Genomic DNA, 5,381 nt, shown 5'->3' on the forward strand with positions numbered 1-5,381 from the left:
GATGCGCCGCTTCTGGGTAGCCGCTGAAGGATCTGCGCAAAGTTGTCCATCATCGCGTTCCGTTGTCGCTCGAGTGCTTCTTCGAGCAAGATTTTGATGGGATCTCCTGCCCCCTCGTCTTTCTTCTCGTCCGCCATGGGAGGCCGTCGGGATTTGCGAGGCTGGTCTTGCAAAGGTTCAACCAGTTCAAGCCCTAACTCCTTATATCCCAACCTTGTTGGGGACATGCAAAGAAAAACAGAGAAAAAGCAGACCGCTCTGATACCACTGATCCGGATTTAAACAGGAACGCAACAAATTACATAGATAACCATATACACAAAGATGCAGCGGAAATAATACTTCATTTCATTAATGGAAAATACTGAAATATGCCTACAAACAAAAATGGCAATAAACTAGCTAGGGCGATGGTAGCTTATCTCTGAGAAGAGATGTGATGGCTACATGCCTCTGAACTGTGTTACAATGAGGCTCGAAGGCCTATTTATTGTTGAGAAACAATGGAAAAACCCTTAACATTCCAAAACCTAACCCTAGGAGATGAAACGCCAAACTGTGGGCCCCGTTTGGGGGTAAGTTGGTACATCAACTTCCCGGGGTCGTAACTTTGGCATATGATCTCTGCTTGACGCGTACAATAGCTCATTAGAAAGATCTATCCGAGCACTATCATTGTTGGAACGGGCAACACAGTCCATTCCATGGACTCGTGTTGCCCCCGGATTCCCCAAAAAACGTTGTTTAGGGCCTCAAAACGGCTCCGGAAGTTCAGGACCTGAAAAACTGCTAAAAATAGTAAGTTGTGCTACAATTAAGGAAACTGAAAATGCTGAGAAAGACAATGGTGGGGGTCCAGGTGGACTTGGCAGGTGGCCACCAATATCCACCTAGATCAGTTCCTTTGCATGAGTGACAAGTGCTCCATAGGATTTGGCTCTTGTTTGTAGATCTACTGTTTCAAATGTGTAAATGGTAGAAGATCCTTCACCAGCTGAAGGATTTTGCGAACCACCATTGCCCCCTTGTGGGGGTTGGGGTTGGTTCGCAATGAGATGTTGCTGCCGCAAGGCAGGGAAAGGATTGTTAAGGACAGCGGGGGTCCTACCAGTATCCTTTTTAGCAATGAAATATGTGCATTCTTGAAGACGCAGGCAGCGATAGGTCATGTGGTCTTCAAAACAAATTTTTCAAGGGAATATGGCGGGTTATCCTTTCCATCGTTAGGAGGTGCAATGACTTTCTGCTTTTGGTTTTTCTACTTTGCTGACTGTTCCTCAGAAGGAGCGGTATTTTTCTTATTCTTCTTATTCTTACCACCGGGTTTTTGCTTAGACTGCACAGATTTTATCGCGGTGGTAGGAAGAGCAGTCGATTTGTAGAGGGGTCCGCTAACATCTAGGCAATGTGACTGCTGAGTTGTTTTACAGCAGTCCTGGAGGTTGCGCCGATAATCCCATTGGCATGTGCTTTGGGGTGCTAAGTAGCAGAAGCATTGGAGTTGCAAGGGGCATTGGGGATTACATCGTAAAGAGTGCCAAACTCTGAATATATCAGATCTAAGTGTTGGGCACGATGTATGGATTGGTCTTTTGTGACCACACCACCTAAGGTGTCATCCTTAGCGATTTGAAGGAGTACAGACTTGCAGAACCAGTTCGCTAAGAGATAGTCTGGGAGGGGAGCTTTGACTAACCTTCGCCTATGTCTCCATTCATGTATATGATCAAAGATGTGGGTGATAGTATCTTGACGTAATGAAGTGAGGAGCTTTGTCCCAGTTTCATAGTGGATAAGTAGCTGGAAGTGCTTTAAGAATTCCATCGCTAGAGCATTGAAGGTATTTACTGACGCGCCTGGTAACTCAATGTACCACTTGGCTACGTTTCCAGTGAGGGTGCAGGGATAAAGATGTAACCGAACACTATCATCCACCATGGATTTAGAAACACACCAAAGATGATAGGTGGTGATATGGGTGCCTGGATCCTCCCCTTGCTTTCCTTCGAACATTGGGATGTCTATTGGTATTTTATGTGGGATTGGCGACCAAAGTAAGTTATGATAGATGGGCTCATTTGTAATTTTGTACAAGTCGGGGATATCCAATGTTGCTAAGAAAGGCAGATTGTGTGGTGCCCCTGACTCGGACCAAGGTGATGACATATGACTTGAGGATGATTGCGGTCCTCCCATCGTTTGAGTCTTAATATTATACATAGGCTGCATGGTATAGTAGTTGCCTTGGGGTATGGTGTTGTAATGTGGATTTCCATGGGGATTGTGATGTGGGTATAGAATTTCCCCCAGGATAAGCAGTGCCCCCTTGACTCATTTGATATTGTGAGTAGGATGCCCCCATAGATTGGTTTGGACCTCCTTTAGGATTTTCGCCTGCCACAGAACTAACCATCTGTCCTTGATTGACATAAGGAGCACTCGTGTCAATTAGTGACTAACCATGCATGCCTGAAAACGGTGGGGGAACTATTATGTTCCCGATCGGTATATGCATATTTGGAGTGCCCCCAGATACTTGAATCTGGGGGTTTGAACTGTAAAATGGATGCCAACCATATTGTTGGTTAAGGGGACCCGCGCTAACTGTGCTATATTGAGCATTATAAGCATCATTGTATGTATCACTTGTCGAAGATATAGAGTTTGACACTAAAGGGGTGGAACCCGACATAGGCTGGGTTCCACTCGTGGAGGGTGTCATGTGAGGGTTTGTACCTGGGACAAATGGGATAATAGGGTTTTCCATCAACGGTGTGGTGGTGACTGTCGACTGGGGAAGTGGTGGGGGACCAAAAGTGTCCACAAAGTTCCACGACCCGTTAGTCATCGACGGGATGGATGGAAATGTTCCAACTAAAGAAACAGGGAGTACAGGTGCCACGGGAACGAAGAGTGGCTCCAAGGGATTCATGATCGGAGGGTTAAAGGGAGGAAGAAATCATATAGTAAAGAAATCCTCCAGTATGTTTGAATCTTCGGTTGTCTAAACAAATTTCGTGTGAGATCTTGGAGACTGATTTCCTGAAGATGGGGAATTCAGTTCATTGGAGCTCGGCGAATCTTCCAAAATGAGTGGAGGAAGTCCTAATAATCATCGAAATTGACGAAGAGGGCCGGATGTAGCTACGGTGACCATTAATTTTTATTAATAAATTTTATCATGATATTTGATAAAGTCTCAATGATAACACTCGGGTACCTACAAAATATAAAAAATACACCAAGTGGATCAATCAACAAACAGAGGGAAATGACCCTGTCTGATAAGCACCGATCACTGGAGATGAAACCCAGTATCACAATGAATAATAGAGAGGGTTGGCCAAATGTACAGTTACAGTTACTCTAGAGCTTCGCCCGAACCTCAGATTGAGAGGCCAAGTACTCTCGTGAAGACAAGCACCCTCCCAAAACCCGAAGACAGAGTAGGTCTGTCTGTGTTAGGTACCAGGGCAGCGCACCATAGTCACCTTGTGTAAGTCCCTAAAGGTTTGGACACTAAGGATACCTCAGATCACAAACACTGCCGGGGGGGACATAGTCACAAATAGTACGCTGTGTGGGCAGGATACCCGAGTCCTGGACTCAACTTTGAAATCCTCGAAGGGATCCCCAATACACAGAATACCCAAAGGAGTTGCAAGCAAAGGCGGGCTACATTCACTTACAGTCTGATGTTGTCTCGTATTTAGCTCCGCTTTGACTGGAATGGTCCCAGCAGTATGAGTGCAGAAGGAATTTTCTCTCTTTTAATGACACTAGTTTTGGTTTATGATCTTGAGCAGTTTACTCACACTGCCTATCCCAAGATCCTAGCCTGAACTAATGTTTGTTTGCTCAATAAAGTGTTACTGATTGATTTTAGGTAAATTTTATGTGTACTTTTTTAGTGTCTTCGGTAGGGGAGTTGACGTATGAAATGTGGTGGGACTCTGACTCAAAATCATGCAAAAAACAATGCTTAAAAAATATTCAATTTGATGAAACAAGTTGTATTCTACAGGTGAGAGTCTTTCACATATTCATATTTGTTCCACGCATCCTAGCTACTAATACACAACATAACCAACATAAAAAAAATTAATGCTTTCTAACAACTATTTGAAACCTAAATAAAGCAGATTTTAACAAGCTAATAAGAAGAATGAATAAAAAAAATTGTTGTTGTTGTTGTTTTTTTTTTTTTTTTTTTTAAATTAAGAAAGAAAAAAAAAACTTATTTCCTAAACAAAAAAAATCTTTTAGGACACACATCTTGCTAACAAAATGCAACTGCAGATCTTCTTTTAGTCCATGAGCAAGTTTCCCATCCCTTTGAGTTTACAGACACCACTGCATGTCAAAATTTGGGGTACTAATGCTCTGTAGCATTGGCCACAAAGAGTTACTAGGTTTACTAACACACTGTTTGTGCAGACACAGAGCTTTTAACATTGTTAGTGTGGGAAAAGAGTTCAAAACAGGGCTTTTAGGATCAGATCCAAGGCTGAATATGTGAGGGAAGAATGCAGCAAAGTCTTGATGGGTCAGAAAAGGAATGCAGAAGTATAGGGAGGTGTTAGAAGGCAGAGGAAATTGAGAATTATCCGGGTGAACTGGGAAATAGATGTATAGTCCCTAGCGGAGTCGCCAATTCTATTATAGGATAAAATGCACAGTGTATGGAGAATGGAGATACCCTTAAAGGTCTTCCCGGAACCTTTGGCAGACTGTAAGATTATCTGCAGCTGTCACATAGTTACATGCATGTCCATAAACAATAAGTAAAAGCAAAACAGATTGATTACCACAAGCCTCCTTGTATATTTGCTAGAGAGCGCAATGCAGCTAGGTGGAAGTCCCCTGAGCCGGCTCCAGATCAAGTCTTGCACACAGAAGAGACAAGCATAATCATAGCATACAACCTTGATAACTAATACATGAATACATAAAGCACATCTAGTTACACATAAATAAGCTACTCATGCTAAAAGGTATTGGACAAACAAGTAAATGAATGATAGTACCAACACCACAGAGTAGACAATACAATTGCAGTTCTATATTAATTTTGGAAGAGTGATTACAACCATCTGTTGCATCAGCCTTCCCTTACCCCTCCAGCGTCTCTCTCTTCCCCTTCTTACCAACTTCTTATGCTTAGATTTGAGACTATGCTCAACAATCAAGTAAGTTATACTTTCAAATGATCTGACCTCTATCACCATAGCCCTAGCTTTGCTTATGTAGCAATTGAGTTAGTGTTTCCAAGTTTCTCCATGAGTCTCTTAAGGTAAAAGAAATGATGTTGCCATGCTTTTCAGCTCTTTCCCATTTGCCTCCTTCATTAGGATTTAGAAATCCCACAAATAGGTCGAACT

Source organism: Pinus tabuliformis, chromosome 1_1 (genome assembly GCF_031772625.1).
Source record: "Pinus tabuliformis cultivar Carrire ecotype Pingquan chromosome 1_1, CPIR1, whole genome shotgun sequence".
Classification (NCBI taxonomy): Eukaryota; Viridiplantae; Streptophyta; class Pinopsida; order Pinales; family Pinaceae; genus Pinus; species Pinus tabuliformis.